The following is a 21,130-nucleotide window of genomic DNA, read 5'->3' as shown; positions in this document are numbered from 1 at the left end:
TTTTTGAACGTTCATATCTTATTTAATAATTAAATTATGAAAAAAAAAGAAAACATAGGGACCTCGTTTTAATAGTGGCCGTAGATATTCAGGAAAAAAATTATAACTCTACTAGCATTATCCAGGGAGGAAACAGGGGACAACGTTTGTATGGAAAAAAGGGCGGTGTGGACTCCTATTATGGTTTGAACAAACCTACGCGACCACGCGACTGCGAAGCGGGAGCGTCATTACAAAACACACATTTGACAAGTTGTGTTCAAATGTGTGTTTTGTATTGACGCTCCCTCTTCGCAGTCGCGTGGTCGCGTAGGTTTGGCCTAAGCCTTATGGTTATAGTTAAGGCTAATTTAAATTTAACCTTAACTTTGACCAAAGAATTTGACAGAAGACTTTGCTGGTCCGACAAGGCTATAAATGAACGTGGGCGGGGGCGCTGCTGGTAAAGGAGAACTGTCAAAAATGGCGTTTTTGTATGATGACAGCGTTAGTTCCTTTTTTCACCACATGCATTTAAAGCCTTGTCGAGCTCTATGGTTATGGTTAATTAATATGGCGTCCATTTTCGACTTTCACCAAACATTTGACATTTTGCATTGTAGTTACGAGGGCTGCTATTTATGTATCCGGAATTAAAAAAAGAAACAAACATATATCATTTAATATGGTTTTATTGCTTTTCAAAATATTCGCCGCGATGATCGACACACTTTTGCATACGCTGGAACCAATTTTCATAGCACTTTTTCCATTCTGATTGAGGTATCTCCAAAACGTGCATTTTGAACGCATCAACAGCCTCTTCGCGGCTCGAAAAACGTTGACCACGTAATTTGTTCTTCGCTTATGGAAATAAAAAGAAATCGTTAGGTGCCAAATCAGGGCTGTACGGCGGATGACCAGTCAATTCGATTTTTTGACCCTCCAAAAACTGAGTTGTTTCAGCTGAGGTGTGACAGCTAGCATTGTCGTGATGTAATATGATTCTGCGTTGTCGGTTGTCCTTTCTTATTTCTTCAAAGACTTCTGGTAAACAAATGGTCGTATACCATTCAGAATTAACCGTTTTACGATTCTCTAATGGCACTGTAGCCACATGTCCATTAATTCCAAAAAAACAGGCGACCATTTGCTTCAAAGTACTTTTTGCACGAGTAACTTTTGTTGGTTTCGGCTCATCTTGGAACACCCACACCGTTGACTGTTGTTTAGTTTCGGGGTCATATGCATAGATCCAAGATTCATCACCTGTGTAGATATTATAAACGGCTTTTGACGTACCACGGTTGTATTTTTTTATCATTTTTTTGCACCAATCGACACGAGCCCGTTTTTGATCGATTGTCAAGTTGTGCGGAATCCAACGCGAACATATTTTTTTTACAGCCAAATGTTCGTGTAATATCTTATGTATGCTCGTCATACTTATGCCTAAGGACGCCTCTATCTCGCGATATGTAACATGACGATCACGCATTATTAGTTCCCGCACAGCATCTATATTTTGTGGGACAACAGCTGTTTTTGGGCGACCTTCTTTATTTTCATCCGTGAGCATAGACCGCCCACGATTAAACTCACTGTACCAGTGATAAACAGTGGTTTTTGATGGTGCTTCATCTCCAAAAGTTGCGGTGAGTTGAATAAAGCACTGTTGTTGATTTAGCCCACGCCGAAAATCGTAGTAAATCATTGCACGAAAATGTTCACGCGTTAAATCCATGGCAAATGAAGACACGCAATTTTCAAAATGACGCCACAATGGAAAAATAATTGACAGTCACATGAAACAAAATGTATTCTTCAACCAAAGAGTTCTTTTTTCAAATGTTGTAATTACTTTTTAAATATTGTTCTTGTAAGTGGCCAGTTCCGGATACATAAATAGCAGCCCTCTATAGTTAAAGTTACAGTTATAGCTAAAGTAAGTTGGTGCAAGAGTCATCTAGTTAAGAGGATTCCACACCGCCGTTTTTCCATACAAACGCTGTCCCCTGTTTCCTCCCTGGATAATGCCGGTAGAGTTATGTTTTTTTCCTGAATATCTATGGCCACTATTAGCATGTCCCTATGTTTTCTATTTTTTCATAATTTTATTAATAAAAAAGATAAGGACGTCCAAAAACCCAAAAAAATGGCCAGATTTTCCTCTGTGTTCAAACACAAAGAAAACAAAACTGGCTAAAATATACAAAAAAAAAAAAAAACATAGGAACACAGCTCAAGCCTTGCTTTAATTCTTAATGAAAAAAGTACTTAAATCGGTTAAGTTTTGGAGAAGGAATCAGCGGACAACGAATCAAAGATTTTCTGTTCTTTTATTAGAACTTTTGTCGTGTTGTCTTTATCGCGCTCTGCGGTGGGAGACTTGGATTGGTGAGACAGCAATACATTTTCAAATACCTATTTTCAATTTCTCTCGCCCCTGGTGTATCCTCTTAAAGTTGACTAGATGAACCGGTGAACTTTGCATCACGTTCCTCTTAATATAACCCTTCCCTGGACTTTCACAAATATTTCAACACTAAAATTAGCCAAATTGGTTCCGCCGCTCTCGACTTTTAGCGAGACTAACAAAATTGAGAATTCATTATTATTTACATAGATTTAATGAAAATTCTGTATTCGAGCATAGTACCTATATAAACCCAACCTAACTGCTGCACTCAGGGTGGAACATTAATTATTTAATTGTAATTAGATTCAAAATTTTGACATAAGCCCCATACATTATCTTTCAAACTCTTCATTAAATTGAAGGTTAATCGTAATTAAATGTCTCTGAGTACGGCGGTTGATCACTTTAAAGCAAACTTTTCCTCTTTGAAATAATGAGTATACAGTACATAATATAATATCAATTTAGCGTCCTAATTGTACTGTATGTTCGGCTTATCATGTATGTATTTGACATACAATATAATATGTCACGTTATCATATTTGTTCGCCTACTGACCGTACTGAACACAGTAACTAAGTATATATGTACATTTTGCCACCCGATTCTATAAAGCAACCAATCCCACTTGACGTGGGAGAGTCATGCTTCGGCATGAATGGGCTGGCTCGACCGTAGAAATACCACGTTCTCACAGAAAACCGGCGTGAAACAGCACTTGCGCTGTGTTTCGCCGAGTGAGTGAGTTTACCGGAGGCCCAATCCCCTTCCCTACCCTCCCCTATTCCCTTCCCTACCCTCCCCTATTCCCTTCCCTACCCTCCCCCATTACCCTATTCCCTCTTAAAAGGCCGGCAACGCACCTGCAGCTCTTCTGATGCTGCGAGTGTCCATGGGCGACGGAAGTTGCTTACCATGAAGTGACCCGTTTACTCGTTTGCCCCCTTATTTCATAAAAACAATAAAAAAAAACAAAAGGCCTTGTAAGTTGTAGGGATCTCTTTCTCGAGGATTCTTAATTTAGAAAATAAGGGTGAAACAACGTCATTATACGGTGATTACTGATTAGTGTTAAAAAATCTATGGTTAAAATATTTTAAATAACACCGTTAATGAGTAGGAGAAAATAGAAATCGTCTATGTAAATTACAGTTTGTTCTATCGTTGTAGATTTGACAAAATCTCGGTTTCGGAGGTTATTAGACAAAAGTTTACCTATCAGACCATTCCTAAAGTGTGCTCCGCAAACGATGTAACACAGATTGTTTTTGCAAATGTCATCACTCATCAGACACCAAGCATGGAGACAATCCATTGGTAGGTATTACACGCATCAACATTATCATTTATCACGATTTCGTGATAATATTGATGGTGTAACAGGCCGAACCGCAGTATCACAGTACACTTGTGATTCGCGTGATACTAGAATCATGATAATATTGACACAATAGACATAACTACACTACTACCAGAGTAAACAGAATGATAGAGTATGCCGACTTAGAACTGATGTTGAAATTTTTAAATTTGACGTATTATGACGAAAATCGTCGCTAGGGTTGTTAACTTGTTACCTACGAATTTAAAACTATGACATATTCGCTGGACGTGTTCCTCTTTGGTCATATTGTTGTTTGTGTTTTGGCACATGCGATTAAAATTGACAGAATCCAATTTTGAAAACTTTATTTTTAATATTTAAAAAATTATTATATCAGCCAGCGCGAGGCACATTCCGTTCATAATCCTAGTGAAACCCGACGAATTTGACAGATATTGAAACCTGTCCGTCTCTTTGCATTCGAACTACTGGTCGTTATGTCTATTGTGCTACTACTATAATTCTGTCTACTCTGATATTGATGCGTGTAATATCTGCCATTCAAAGACAAATCATTTTTGGTTGTCCGTCAAAAATGTCACTTTTTAAAAGGGTTCCGCGGTCCGCCACCAACAAAGCTTGAGAACCGCAAAGGGTGTTATGTTAAGTTTGACGTGTCTGTCCGTCTGTCTGTCTCCAGGTTGTATCTCAAGAGCCGCTATATCTAGACTTCTGAACGTTAGACAGATTGTGTATATATTATATCCGTTGCCGCTATAACAACAAATACTGAAAACAAAATAAATTAATTATTAGAGGGAAGCTCCCATACAACAAACGTGATTTTTTTTGCTATTTTTTGCTCGATAACAGTAACGGCATCAGGTAGGCACTTGAAATGTTGACAACATTCTCAATTACATGAGTATTTTAATAATTAATAATAAAATTAATGTTAAACGTGGGCTTCCATACATGATACAACAAACTAAATTTTTTGCCTCTACAATTACGGTACGAAACCCTACGTGCTCGAGTCTCGCACTTTGCCGACTTTTGTTTGGAGTTACTGGGACCAGCGTATTGTATGGTATTGGCATATCATCAGGTGTCAGCCCGCTCGTTTCCGCTCCTATTTCAAATAATATCTAGTAACTGTTATCAGAGCGTTTCGCTCAGTCAGGAAATAACGGTCGGCCATGGGAAAGTGGTGAGATTAAAAACACTTGTAATTATTATTGGCGTGTTGACCGTGGGAGAACTTCGGCACGGATGTGTCGGCTCACGTAAATACCACTTAGAACCCCCCTCTCTCTCCTCCTCTCTCTTAGAATCTGCAGAGATTGCAGCCTTTCGGTGAATAGTGTAGTCCAGCGGTTCTCAAACTTTGTTGATGGCGGAACCCTTTTTAGAAGTGAAATTTTTATCGGGCCCCCAAAAAAAGGCAGGTTTTGTCTTTGATTCAATTGTCTCCATGTCTGACGTCAGACAGATACGGAGACAACGGACCTTGAGAACACAGGCTAAACATCTTTACTGTAAGAGGGTTTTTTTTAATCCAAATGTTTCTATAAGGCTTTAACTTTTTACCACTCAAATAGGAAAAAGAAGAAACTTGTATTTCCATATTAATTATCAACTTGACGAGGCAAGTCGTCAGAATCTATGACTATTTTAGGCGTTAGCCCTCGAGAACCAGCGAAACAAACTTGGCGAAACATTTCTTTGTAGCGTAGTTTCTTTTGTTCGCAATCAGAACCATTAAACGATAACTAAACTTTAATTTAATGAAGTCACAAAATATATTATTGAGTTTATGCCATTATCATCATTAAATTAAAATAATTAGGGCCCGAAAGTGCCGAATAGACTATCCACAACTTATTTGACAGATTCTCCATACTCTATCTGTCAAATTAAGTGGTGGATAGCTTATTCCGCACTTATCAGGAAGTGGTGAAACAGGCCCTAAGGCCCTAAATAAAATATATAAGTTGATACTACGGTGCCTACCACCGGTTCGGGAACTAACCCGGCGAAAAGAACCGGCGTAACAAACTCGCACGGGGCCCATTTTTTTTACCACAAAATGTGAGATAAAGTTAAGTTATCTTAAATGTAAGTAGTAATTGTAGAATAATGTCCTAGAATAGTTTTAAGCTTAAATGATCTGTTTCAATAATTTTAAATTAGGTTATTTGATACCACAATCGATCAAAATTTTCCTAGCACATCACAAACACAACACCACACCTTATCACTCAACACAATGATCTATAGATCAACGATCTATACGGTTGCGCGCGCGCACGATCTACTGTATACTGCGGGGGAAATTGTAAACATGGAGCGGAAAGAGCGAGAGGCACGATTTGTTTACGATTAGAAAGAGATAGCAGCATTTGTTTATGTACCGATGTCAGTGATTAGAGAGTGTGTAGAGTAGACAGATGATGGTATACGGTACCTACGAGTCTGCTGTCTCTGGGAGACATAGCTTACTTTTGGCTTTTAACATCTACTTTGTTGCACATTAGAAGTTGCTTTTTTAATAATAATAACTAAATGACCATTCTCGCTGAACTACATTTACTGCAGAAGAAGATACACATTAAATGCAGAAGAAGATACACATTAAATTGACAAGACTTGTCGGCTGTCGCCCGCTGTCCGCCTGTACCAAAGGGTATGTTCCGAATTATAACCCAGATACATTACAAATTGAGCACTGACTGCAAGTTTTTTAACAGAACCTAGGCCTAAAAATGCATCTCAAACGCCTCGCGACCCTGTGACCCTTAGGGATTCACCTACCGAGTATAGTGGCGAGACACCAAGACAGTGCTCTCTGCCAATTTGATTGACCGAGAGAGTTGAGAGAGAGAGAGAGAGAGACTTACGACAACGTGAATTAACCCTAAGCCAAGAACAAGAGGCACTTCTCTGAATCACGACAGTTTTTAAGTCACGTTTGGACTTCGGACACGATTTTAATCTGTCACGTAATAATTGGGTTATGAGTCAGAACGGAAGCTGCGTTGACGAATGTACGTTCAGGAATAAAATACCTCGGAGTTCCACGAAATTGGTGCTTATGACGTCGACATAATGATCCCGTTAGGATAAAATATACGAGATGATTCACTTGCCTTATACGGAAGTGAAAATAAAACTCGCCCTTATGTGGATGCCATGACGATTACGGGTTCTTACTTCTTAGCTTAGATTTCTAGTAAATATTATATTCTTGTGACGAACGAATTATTTGGTAATTTATTTTTTAATTTTGGACATTATAATTTAATAAAGTATGATATTAAATAATAATTATTAAGTATGTATGACTTATTTTTATGACAATATGGTAAAATATTATGTTGTAATTGGTAACAGATAATAATAATCGGTGACATGAATGTAATTTGTATATCTATCCCAATCCCCTACCCCTACCCCTACCCTATTCCCTTCCATACCCTCCCCTATTCCCTTCCCTACCCTCCCCTATTACCCTATTCCCTATTAAAAGGCCGGCAATGCACCTGCAGCTCTCTGATGCTGCGAGTGTACATGGGCGACGGAAGTTGCTTTCCATCAGGTGACCCGTTTGCTCGTTGGCCCCTTATATCATAAAAAAAAATCTACTTATTAGTTATTAGGTTTTTGTGATAATAATTTAACGAATATATTATGTACTACAATTAATTTATATTACAATGTTTTTGACGTTCATAAGTGTTACTGTGTGACCTATGTGAATAAATGATTTTGATTGATTGATTGAACAGATAGATCGTTACAGGAAAATATTTATATACATATGTCATATAATATAGTTAAAATATTATGATATCTTAATATCTAAACTAGATGACGTCCGCAACTCGGCTGGAAACCGTACATTTTCCGGGATAAAAAGCATCCTATGTCCTTCCCCGGGATTCAATGTATCTCCATCCGAATTTCGGCAAAGTCGCTTTAGCGGTTTGCACTCCCACTTTAGCATTAATCGCTTCGCTTGCCCTAGTAAATCTCACAAACTTTACAATCTGTGGTACACTTTACGGAAAAACTATCACGCCTATTGATTTGTGCTTTAACATAGTAATTTTTATTTATATGTAGATGTGTTATCATCAGTCAGTCAAGGTGTGACGACGCGAGCCCTCACATATCTCGGCTTTTGGCTAGTAATATTAGTATGGAAGCCATTGGCACCTTAAATCCGATGAGTGGTTTATACGATTCGATAGAACAAACATACAAACACTGCCAAAACCATACCCTTCCATTTGGCTCGTTATAGTCGGTTAAAAACAACCCAAATCATAATTACCACTTTAACAATTTAACAATGAGCCTGTTAAAACAAACGCACTTCATTTAGTATTAAAACCCATCTGCATTGCAGCGAAGGCTGTCATCGTAGCTTCACAATCCACAGTATAATCGTATGCAGTAGACTAACTTCTAGAGTTAGGGTGCGTTTCCACCGAAGCTGAGCTAAGCTGCGTTGCGAGGAATGTGTTTCGAGAACCAATAGAATTGCTCAATTTGCATAACCACGCTCAGGGCAAGCCGCAAGGATACTAAAGATCCACAAGGATCTTTTTCAAGCTAAAGGAGTCGAATCTTTCAAAAAAATCCAGACAAATAGAACGTCTACTTAAACTTTGAATGCATGAAAACTTTAATTATTTGATGCTTTTTTTCAATACCGGCTTTAGCACTACCGGCGCCCTGTATGCAAGTATTGATCAAAAATAATATATAAAATTTTGCAATATTTTGCAATAGCAGTTCATTTCGTTCGTACGTATTTATTGTGTAAGAAACGCACAATAGCAAATCACGCACGTAAAATTGTCTCTTTCAAGGTCACTGCTTTTTTTAAAAATGAAATAAGGGGTAAACGAGCAAACGGGTCACCTGATGGAAAGCAACTTCCATCGCCCATGGACACTCGCAGCATCAGAAGAGCTGCAGGTGCGTTGCCGGCCTTTTAAGAGGGAATAGGGTAATAGGGGAGGGTAGGGAAGGGAAGGGAAGGGAATAGGGCAGGGGATTGGGCCTCCGGTAAACTCACTCACTCGGCGAAATACAGCGCAAGCGCTGTTTCACGCCGGTTTTCTGTGAGAACGTGGTATTTCTACGGTCGAGCCTGCCCATTCGTGCCGAAGCATGACTCTCCCACGTATGAGAGAAATTAGTACTGTTTAGCACTTACACTGTGGCAGTCCTATTGGGGTCACGCGAATAAGTTGTAATCTCGTTGGATTATACAGGTACGTTGCATTAAAGGATGTAACTTGATTCTGCTATGTTAATCCAACATACACTGCTTCTATATTATGGTTTTGATGCAGACTTCGTATAATATGAATGCAATGTAATCCTCATTTATCATTACATTATAATTTATTCACATTTTGCATAAAATAACTACGTTTCTAGTGTTTTTTTTATTTATTTTTTAATAAAAAAAAGGTATGATAAAAAAGTAAAAAAACTAGGTTAAAATACAGTCCACCCGTGACCACGGCCGCTGTAAAGTAGCCGAAACGTCGGGATAAAAGTGCTCCGCGACAAAATCCGTAAGTGCTTAAAAACCTTTTTATTTTTTAAATTCTTTCACAATTTGTAGTGTGTCGCGTCTGTACGCTACATAATCTATGACCGGTTGTTTTTATTGACATAACAACTGACAAGGCCTATCTCACGCATCCATACATGTATGGATATAATTTAGTACTAGTCTAATGACGGGGACTTTGTATGACAGTCGTCGCTCGCCTCAGTCCCCGTCCACAAATGCCCCGTGCGAGTTTGTCACGCCAGTTCTTCTCGCCGTGTTAAGTTCTTGAGATTAGCGCGTTTAAACAAACAAACAAACTCTTCCGCCTTATAATATTAGTATAGATATACGAAAGTGTTTACCTATACTAATACTAGATGTCCCGCGCGGCTTCGCCCGCGTAAATTAGGAATTTTACAGAAACCGTACATTTTCCCATGAAAAATATTTCCCCCGTTTTTCCCACATTTTCCTGAGTTTCTTCGGTCGTATTAGTCTTAGCGTGATAATATAATATAGCCTATAGCCTAACGGCCGTTCCCAATATTTGATCTATCTCTGGTTTGGCCCTACTAGAGATAGGAATAGCTCACATTAGACATTAGAGACATATATTTTATGTCAATTGTGAGCTATTCCTATCTCTAGTAGGGCAAAACCAGAGATAGATCAAATATTGGGAACGGCCATTACTCGATAAATGAGCTATCTAAAACTGAAATAAGTTTTTAAATCGGACCTGTAGTTCTTGAGATTAGCGAGTTCAAGCAAATATACTCTTCAGGTTTATAATAAGTATAGTTTTTTTTTTTTTAATGAAATAAGGGGGCAAACGAGCAAACGGGTCATCTGATGGAAAGCAACTTCCGTCGCCCATGGACACTCGCAGCATCAGAAGAGCTGCATGTGCGTTGCCGGCCTTTTAAGAGGGAATAGGGTAATAGGGGAGGGTAGGGAAAGGAAGGGAATAGGGGAGGGTAGGAAAGGGAATAGGGTAGGGGATTGGGCATCCGGTAAACTCACTCACTCGGCGAAACACAGCGCAAGCGCTGTTTCACGCCGGTTTTCTGTGAGAACGTGGTATTTATCCGGTCGAGCCGGCCCATTCGTGCCGAAGCATGGCTCTCCCACGTATAGAATTTTTTAAATTATCGCTTGACAAACTCGAGTCTCGATCTAAAAGACTATGAAAAGTACCAATAACAGGGTCATAATAGGTTCATAATCATGGGACGATGCATGGCATAATATGGTAGTGATGATGATGAATGTAATTTGTATAGTAGCATACGCTTTCCGTTCTTAAAACAATGCCGAAACTCCCAAACTTGTATCTATAAAGAATCAGGAGTTCTCTCAGCACCTTCCGAACCACGGTATACCAGGTACACCTCGGTGCAAAATCTTACTTGTTGGTAGCATATGCTTAGAATACTTCTGACGAAACCGAAGTCACCACATGTTTCCCTATAAATTTTGAGGAGTTCCATCGATTACTTATGGCTCCTTCATCAGATCACCACTTTTGTGAATATAATACTAAATTGGGATGATACCCTATATACCAAAAGAAAAATTTTGAAAATCGGTTAACAAACGGCGGAGTAATCGTTGATCATAAAAAAACGAACATAACACCTCCCCCATTTTGAAAGTCGGTTTAAATTGTAGCCTATGTGTTATTCTGATGTATAAGCTATATTATTGTAAAGTTTCATTAAAATCCATTCAGTAGTTTTTGCGTGAAAGAGTAACAAACATCCATACATCCACACATCCATACATCCAAACAAACTTTCGCCTTTATAATATTAGTAGGATTTTGGAAGCTTAAATCACTCTCCTCTGTTGGCAAAATAGGAATCCCTTTTTTTACAGATGTCTTTTTGATTGATTATTCTGTGTTATAAAGGTTGTCCAATCGTGTTATGCTTTGGGATCAAAGACAAAGACATGATGAATACTGACAATTAACTTTTAGTTCATCCATACATCCAAACAAACTTTCGCCTTTATAATATTAGTAGGAAGTAGGATTGCTGCCACCTTAATACACAGCTGAACCTATATTGATGAATTTGGTATGTAGCTACTTTGGTCTTTGAAGTTTGAACCGGAGAAGAACATAGAATACTTTTATAGCGAGAAAATGTACGGTTCGCAAGGGATACTGTTTTTAAGCGGGCGGAGCCGTCAATACATATAATCTATCGTAAACTAGCTGTCCCGGTGAACTTCGTGTCACTTAAAAACCTTCCCTGGACTTCTACGAATATTTTAAGACTAAAATCAGCCCAATCCGTTCAGACGTTTTCGATTTTTAGCGTTATTAACACATTTGAAAATCCATTTTCATATAATAATTATATAGATATCAATCGAAGACACTTTAGATAAAGTGGGTAACTAACAATTTCAATTTTTTTGTTTTTGCATAAATGAAAGCTTCAGCCTGGGAAAATGATAGTGGATTTTATATACAGGATGATAATACTTTAGGGTGTATTAGTGTTCCTCATAAGGAGTACTTTGTAAAAGTTGCAGCACTGAAAGAGCAAAAAATGTTTTGAGATTTGTATGGGCAAGCGCCCCAGTGCAGCGTCACGAGTTTTCTCGTACAAAAGTGAAAAAAAAAATTACTCTTTCAGCACTGCTACTTTTACAGTGAAGTATATACACGGGACTCATACACACCCTTATCACTTAGTTTTGGTACACCCTATATAGCCAGATATATTAGGGCCGCGCTACACCGGAATGGCGGCCGTAGATTTTTCAAGCGATACTGTGTATTACAATAATAAAGATAAAGTTTAAAATCATATGACACTGAAAGTGCTCGCCTCGCCACTGCCATTCCGGTGTGGCGCGGCCCTTAGCCAGATGATGAAGTATCAAGTAGATAAGTAAGAACGTTTGTTCAAATTACAGGGGAAAAATTACTAATTATTGCTCTTAGGGTATAAAATGTTAGTACACTCCATCCACTCCCGTCTTCAATTCCATCTGGACAATCTGCCCACGTTGTGTATGTATGTCGTGGGCGGTTAATCTCCGGAACTCTGTTTAGTAGGAATTAGCACAGGTCGTACGTACACGCAGGAAACTGTGGACAGTCGGGGGAATAACGTGTACGCGCATATTACGACCGTCGGAGCGCAGCGAGCCGCATTTTCCATTTACCGCATTTTACATTTTCAGGCTACCATACAAAAAACTCAGTTTCTTGACAATTTTTGCTATACAATATGTATAATAGTACGAAACCCTTCGTGTGCGAGTCCAGCGGGGCTAAAATGGTCACATTTAGCAATTCCTCTCAATCAATTCAGCAAATGAATTGTCAAAACTGTCAAACTGACAAATGTCAAATAAGTACAAAAATACAGAAATGAATTGCAAGCAGAGTTGCATTTTGCGATTTTAGAAAAATGAATCATATTATGATTCATATCATGATTCTTCAAAGCGACCATTTTAGCCCCGCTGCTCACACTTGGCAACAGATATACACAATCTGTGAAAATTTCAGAACTATAGCGGTTCTTGAGCGGCCTGGAGACAGACTTTGGGTACGGAACGGAACCCTAAAAAGCAGAAAATAAATATTTATGAAGAAATTATTAAGGTTAACATCCAGTGGCAGTCCGGATAATCGTATAAGAAAGGCCAGAAAATCGAGTTTCACGGTACTACTTTTAAAATCTAACTAAACTTTAAACTAAGTAGCCTAGGAGTCACCAAAATATGGTTAATTAAAGGTCAAAGACAGTACTAATCGTACGTAATGATAAGATAACGATAAGAATATGTTACTAGATTAGCCATTCTCAAAGTTAGCTCCGGCGACCGCGGTGCCTAGTAGTTCCGCAAGAGCCTTATAGTAGCTCCGAGAATATTTAAATTGTTTTTATGGCGGACCTACGTAATTTGGTCGGATTATGTAATAGTTGTAAAAACCCAACCTGTCAGATCACAACAATAATAATATGCCTACGAATCAACATTATTATTATTATTATTATCAGCCTACAGTGTCCCACTGCTGGGCAAAGGCCTCCCCTCTCTCTTTCCAAAGTTCACGATCCTGTGAAGTTGTTGGCCACGCATTTATCAAACGCATCTAGTTCGTCGACTCGTACGAATCAACATACATCTGCATAACATTACTTTTGTATAACAAGCGTAACTTACTGCTTACGGCTTACCCAATAGATAGTTCGACTTTGGAGATTACAAAAAGCATATTTTAATAATTACCTGAAACAAAAAAGAAACGTCACTTTAACATGTAAAACTAATGTAAAATTTCAAATTATTCTTTCATTTTCAAATATTCACAAAACTTCGCGTAACTTTCTGCCGCGCACTGTAAAACTCGGGAACGAACTGTCACCAGCAGTTTTTCCGGACCTATACCTACGACCTGCAAACCTTCAAGAAGAGAGCGTATTGCTATTCCCTCTAAACGGCCGGCAACGCACCTGCAGCGGTAGTTGTTTCTATCAGGTGACCGGTTGCTCGTTTGCCCCCTTATTTTATAAAAAAAACTTCGTCGCCTTCTTTAAATAAATTATTCCGGCGCCTTTCGCCGCTACCCGAAAATGAAATATGGCGTCTATATTGTAGCCGGTATTACACCACACTATATTCAGGAACCATTGCGGAAATTTAGGGCAGTGTAATAGGAATAAGGCTCTGAAAAAGGTTGGGTAATATCGGCATGAGTAGAATTCAAAATAGAATCATTTAAAATTTTTGTTCCATTTTCGAAAACTCGCAAAACTCCTCCACCTTCTTTTAATAAATTATCCCGACGCTTTTCGCCACTATCCGCAAATTAAATATGGCGTCTAGTCGGAATATTGTAAGCCATTGTCTGCCCATATCCAGCGTTGAAGCTAAGAATAGGACTTTATTAAACGCGTTAGACATCAACTATACGTACCTACGTATACGATATTGCAGAAAAGATTTTTTTTAGTATATTTTTCTTTCACTAAAATGAAATGTATAGAAAGAACTTTTCAATTCAAGAATATAGATAATATTTTCATACGTTGCGCCAAAATTCGTTTATCGGGAACCGTACATTTCTCCAGGATGAATAGTATCTTTCGTCTTTTCCCGAGACTCAAAGCATCTCCATACCTATCAAAAACCGTTCAGGGTTTTCGCATGCAAAAGTGTTGATATGCAAAAATGCGAAATGCAACTGAGTAAATATTTAATTAGTGAGAAGGCCAATGTACTATCAGAAAGGACACTATCATAGGCATGTCGGACGTACGTAAGTTGGTGGCGTTATGTCCAACTCAGCCGACTGATCACTGATCATTGAATTGACATAACCCGACCATCTGACGTAGATCCGCCATGTGGCAGCTGGCTACGAATCAACTCCTTTTCAATTTCATTTTTTAGCCACGTCTACACTCCCAAACTCCGAGTTCCATCCAGATAAATCTATCCATCCCAAATCACCACCTGGTACCCCACCTGCTGTTATGGCTTCCCATTCGGGCCATTTTCCACCACGTTAGAGTGGTGTTGAGTTACACACACCATGTGGCGTTTACACTGACCTCTATAATACACTGGACAGGCGATCGCTATCAATAAAATGTTCCTATTTGAAAGCCGTAGTGAGTGTACTTGGAACTACTATTTTGCAAATGGCGGTTGTCATTTTCTATGTAATTAGTTCACAGTACGCTCACCGCGGCGCTTCAAATCGGCACAAAAAATAGCTGTCATTTTGTACGGCATAGCCTGTCCAGTGTATTATAGAGGTCAGTGGGCGTTTAGTTCGGACTTCGGTGCGTTGAACATAGATGGCGTTAGCTTATTCTAAAATCTAATTTCATCTATTAAATCGAGTCATTAAATAAAAATCCAGCCTTGAGCTATAAATTATGAATAAGAATTCTAGATGACGACCGACGACGCCAAAATTAGGGTGGGTTGCACCAGAGGCGTGGTTAAAGTTAAAATTATGGTCAAAGTTATGGTTAAAGTTAAAGCTAACTTTAACTTTAACCTTAACTTTGACCACAGAATTTGACAGATGACAGCTGGTCCAACAAGGCTTTTAAAGAACGCGGGCGGGGGCGCTGCTGGTAAAGGAGAACCGTCAAAAATTGCATTTTTGTATGATGACAGCGTTAGTTCCTTTTTTCGCCACGTGCATTTAAAGCCTCGTCGAGCTCTATGGTTATGGTTAAATATGGCGTCCATTTTTGACTTTAACCAGAGATTTGACATTTTGCATTATAGTTAAAGTTACAGTTAAAGTAAGTTGGTGCAACCCACACATAGTTTGTCGTGCTGTAAACATTTTTCCGAGATAAAAAGTATCCTACGGTCCTTTATCGGGACTTAAAGTATCTCCATATCCAATTTTAACAAAATCGGTTCAGACGTTTAAACGACATTCTTTTATTGCGCGGAAACCACACATTTTCGCACAACAAAAACCATTCTGTCTGTAAATCAGTTCAGCGGTTTGAGCGCGAAGAGACAACAGACATACACTCTTTCGCATAATATAATATTAATAAGAAAAATAATTGTAACTAGGCACGCCGCACGGCAAACCTTCACGTGACCTATCGCCTCACATTTCTATTGTCATCAGGTGACCTTAAAGCTCATTTGTCACCTGCTGACACGTCAATTTCCTATTGTGAGTGGTTTCTAAGACGTAATACAATGGTAGGCCGTAGGACAAAGAATGGGTTTGGTTAAAGTTATGTCCAGTAAAATACCTAGTCTGTTTTTAAACGTTTGCAATATACTAGAGATCAGTGTTTTTCAACCTGGAGGGTCGCGAAGCTTATGTAGGGTGCCATAAAACTATTTCAGTTAAAAAACAATAAAGATGACGCCCGCAATTCCGTTGCGCCAAAATTCGTTAATCGCGCGGGTTTAGGGATCGGTAACCAAAGGGAAAAACTGGAGTCGGGTCCCTATTAATAAGGGCGCGTTCACACGTGTGCGTGTTCTGCTGTAACGTTTCAAGTTTAGCAGAAAACAATTTTTGACCCAATTTGCTCTATTTACCGAAACCTATCGTGCGCGAGACCGACTCGCACTTGGCCGATTTTATTTTCTTAGAATTCATAGGAAGAGGTTGAAACTAATTTTAACAAACTATCTTACTTGAAGTTAAAAAAAATGCTCAAAAACGTAATTTATGGACGGCCCCTAGGGTCCTGCGGTCAAGTGACATCAATTAGAGACTGCAATAACTTCCGGTGCTAATTAAAGTAAGCCATTTTTTTTGTGCCACCCGCCCTCTTTTAGCGTGTGGTACAAGTTACAAGCGAAAACATCTTTTAGCCATCTTCGATTTTGATTTCAAACAACATCCTGGATAGTGGATACTAATATGATAAATGCGAAAATGTGTCTGTCTGTCTGTCTGTTACCTCTTCCCTACCAGCCTTACTAGACAAGTGGCAAGCGATTATCGTAAACGCCATTAAAATGTTCACGATGTGACATAAGTCATCGCTTCTATAATACTAATGTCAAATCCCATACATTTTGTTGGTGTTTACGATAATCGCTTGACAATAATTGTCTCTAGGCCCTGAGACACTTTCGCAATTTATAATAGTAGCAACTCAGGATTTACGTTGCGTGTGTAGGCGACTATAATATGTAACATAGTTAAATGTGCGACATAAAAAAATAAAATTATAAATCTCTCTCTCTACTGTCTCTCGTCTCTCGTCTCTCGCACCATACTCGGCCCCTGGCCTATAACGACTCCATCCGTCCGGATTATTGTGACATCACATTATGGGACATTAACATACGAAAACGAAACGCATGGGCAGGCAGACATTTTTACAAATGCTATAAAGCAGTTTTTTCAATCTGTGGGCCGCGAAACCCTCGGGGGGGTCGCCGACAGAAAGAAAAATCTGACGTATAATAGATAAATACACCGAACTTTTTTGTGGGAGAGCCATGCTTCGGCACGAGTGGGCCGGCTCGACCGGAGAAATACCACGTTCCCACAGAAAACAGGCGTGAAACAGCGCTTGCGCTGTGTTTTGCCGAGTGAGTGAGTTTACCGGAGGCCCAATCCCCTACCCTATTCCCTTCCCTTCCCATCCTTACCCTCCCCTATTACCCTGTTCCGTCTTAAAAGGCCGGCAACGCACTTGCAGCTCTTCTGATGCTGCGAGTGTCCATGGGCGACGGAAGTTGCTTTCCATCAGGTGACCCGTTTGCTCGTTTGCCCCCTTATTCCATAAATAAAAAAAACACTGCTATAAAGCACTCCTTTCCCGCGACTGTACTTGCTCATCGCATCGCTTCTTTGGAGATGAGTCTCCGATATTAAACTGAATTCATGATTCAGATCTTCTGTAAACACTGACTAATCCATACTAATATTATAAATGCGAAAGTGTGTCTATGTGTAAGGGGGCGTCCACAAATTACGTGAGGTGTTTAGGGGGGGAGGGGGTCGAGTCAAATCTCATCTAATCTCACGTTGGGGAGAGTGGGTCTCGGGCATAGTATAAGGAGGGGAAGTAAGTTAACTTCGGCACCGCGCGCAGCTTGTATGTGTGCGCCATAGTATCAATGCGTCGCCACGTACGGCACACAATTAAATCTCGGCGGTACGAGCCTAGTAAAACTGGCCGAGATTTTGTTGTGTGCCGTACGTGGCGACGCATTGATACTATGCGCACAGATACAAGCCGCGCGCGGTGCCGAAGATAACTTACTTCCCCTCCTTTTACTATGTCTCGGGCCTCGGCAAATCTCACGTAATTTTTTTCTCAACAAAATAATACTATTTTGGTCCATTTCATCCAGATTGTACGTATGCTTAAGATTTAATCGTAAGCGTAAGGATTAGGATCATTCACAAATTCGTTCGAAAGAAAATCTACTGACTGACAAATCAAACGTTTACGTAAGATACCCACATTATGAAAAATCTCACGTGAGATTTGTGGGGGGAATAAAATCTCACGAAATCTCACCAGGGGGGAAGGGGGGGTCAAAAAATTCAAAAACACCTTGTGGACGCCCCCTAACTTTTTCGCACATCGGCCATTGCTGAACCGATTTGGATGTGGAATTATACATACTCTGAGTACCGCGAAAGGATACAGGATAGTCTTTATTGCGGAAACGTGTACAGTGTGCCTACAGTTATGCGATAAAAAAATAACACTTGACAAAGTTGCGAATAAATTCTAGTAGTCTATTCTTATTCCTTACTAATATTATAAATTCGAAAGTGTGTATGTCTGTCTAAAAACGTGTCTGATCGGATCTGGATTAAATATTGAGGTATATCAAGTCCCATGAAAGGACATCGGATAGTTTTAACCGTAAAAAACGTACCGTTGTCTCGGGATAAACGTTCCTTGTATTAAAGAAAAGTATTTTATGTTTCTATTCCGAAATGGTATTTTACTCGTCTAACCTAAATGGTAGCTAAAAAACCCAAGTCTTGACATTTAAAAAACCCAAGGTTGATCAACCATTTGATATTCGCATAATAATGTCCAAAAATAATTATCATTATGTACATTAGGACTTACAAAATCTGTGTCAAAAGTTCAAAACATTCTAACCAACATTACAAATGTATGTCAGTCTGTCTCTTGAGCTGAATTGAACCTCAGAACCGATTTTGATGGTCATAAAAATACCTTGAGTCCCTGTAAAGGACTTTAATGTCCCTTCAAAACGTACGGTAGTCGGTAACCGTGGGTTAAACGTAGTTGCGTCAATACATAATAATGGACATAATATAAGTCTGAAGGTAAAATTTTATGAAATCACATACATGACCTAGGTACGTTAGTGTATTAGTCATAAAAGTAATAACTTAGTACATACTTAGCAAATTACATATAAGGGAGCATACCCATACTACATGACCTACTTTTTAAGATTTTTTGTCATGTCAATAGAGATTGACTCTGTTGAATCGAAATCAAATCGTTAAAAAGGGCGGCCATCTTAAATCGCCGGCACCACTGAAATGTCAGCTGGTACGAAATCGATAATTTCGATTGCAATTCCTTTACGAAGTGATTCGATATTTTTAAATTATCGATTAATTTTTGTTAGGTAACTTACCTACTATTGTCAATTATAATGTGTCACGCATTTCATCATAAAACGCACAAACTATAATTATACATATAAGGGAATAAAAATAACGATCTCCAAAAAAATACATTGATACCCAATAGATTGCCAAAAATAAATACTTGACACCAATAAAAAAAAACTTTACTGTGAAAGTAGCAGCGTTGAATGAGCAAATTTTTTTTTCTCCATACAGAAGCGAAAAAATGGTCTTTCAGCGCTGCTACTTTCACAGTGAACTCTATGTGAGGAACACATACACATTCTAAAGTATTATCACTTAGATTTATGTATAATATTGTATAATATCTAGCGACCCGCCCCGGCTTCGCACGGCCCGGGTATAATAAAATATATAGCCACTGAAAAAATGATTAAAATCGATTCAGCAGTTTTGATTTATATTCTTTACTTATACTCTATCTATATCTGCCCGTGGCCGGTGGCCCGCATTGGTCGGTACCGCCGCAAAAGCTAAGTCTCGCAATTTTTAAATTTGTGATATCTTCGAAAATATATTTATTAAAATCATATTCTGTAAAGGGCCATATAGATCTACTAGCTGTTGCCCGCGACTCCGTCCGCGTGGACTTCAGCTTGTAGCGTGCGGTAGTTCCCGTTTCCATGTAGCCAACAGAAATGCTTCCGCGGTACGATTATTTCAAACTTCAAAAATCTTCTTATAACTTCAAATAAACTCGCGAAAAACTTTCGTCATCCTTACCACCTCTTATAGAAACACGTTTGAGTAAGCGCTTGTGCGATGTGGGACGACGCACAGCGTCATCTATTATGAACTTTTGGAACTAACTTAATTTGAACAAATTTACGTATAAACACTCCTTTACAACCCCTTTTTCCAGTTAAAAAGTAGCCTATGTCCATTCTCAGGCTTTAGACTATCTGTGTACAAAGTTTCATTACAATCGGTTCAGTAGTTTTGGCGTGAAAGCGAGACAGACAGACAGATAGAGGTCGCTTCGCTTCGAAAATTAGCCATTATAATATTTTGTCGTTAAAAGTAAATGACAAAAAACTGTTATTATGGGATATCCATAAGAGGTAGACATATATATGTACCATTGCGGAGTTTTCTGTAGACCTTTTCAATGTATACAGTACTTGGTACATTATTTTGATAAATCTCGTAGGGTTCAGCATGCGTTTGTAATGTAAGCGGAAAAAAATGTAATTATTTACGACATCACATTAGAAACCCCAACAATAACAGTATTTCTCCACTATTTAAGGAATGTTATTATACCTACTTATAAACCTTCCTCTTGAATCACTCTATCTATTAAAGAAAACCGCATCAAAATCCGTTGCGTAGTTTAAAAGATTAAAGGGAACAAAGGGACATGGGGGAAAAACTTTGTTTTATAATATTTAGGGATAGTCTAAAATTACAATAGAACAATCAGAGAAATTATTTTCTAGGCAGATGGCGGACCTAAGTAATTTGGTCGCGTTTAAAGTTAAACCCAACCGACAGATCACAATTAACATTGAATTGACATGATCCGACTACATGACGTTGGTCTGTCAACTACTTAGGAATCAATTTCCTCGATGGTACCTACTATTTTAGTCACGACTGTAGTTCAAATTGTAATCGAACACTAAAATATATAGTAAATATTATGATCACCAAGCTTGACAGCTTCACCAAACTTCAATAAGTGACAACAGTGCTTGTTT

The 21,130-nt window shown here is 38.8% G+C and overlaps 1 protein-coding gene across 2 annotated transcripts in view; it reads right to left on the bottom strand.

The window, feature by feature from the left end:
* Window positions 1-21,130, bottom strand: part of LOC121738143 (protein enabled) — a 68,152-nt gene that overhangs the window by 40,982 nt on the left and 6,040 nt on the right. The window contains exon 1 of one of the 2 annotated variants that reach the window (XM_042130026.1): window positions 5,977-6,038. The exons of the other annotated variant lie outside the window; for it this stretch is intronic. The gene's annotated coding sequence lies outside the window, so the exon portion shown is untranslated. Of the gene's footprint in view, window positions 1-5,976; window positions 6,039-21,130 lie in introns of those variants that run through there. 2 annotated transcript variants of the gene reach the window in all.

The sequence above is a fragment of the Aricia agestis genome, chromosome 22, assembly GCF_905147365.1.
Source record: "Aricia agestis chromosome 22, ilAriAges1.1, whole genome shotgun sequence".
NCBI classification, from domain to species: Eukaryota; Metazoa; Arthropoda; class Insecta; order Lepidoptera; family Lycaenidae; genus Aricia; species Aricia agestis.
The sequence above is the reverse complement of the archived record's forward strand: the minus strand, read 5'-3'. Positions and strand labels throughout refer to the sequence as shown.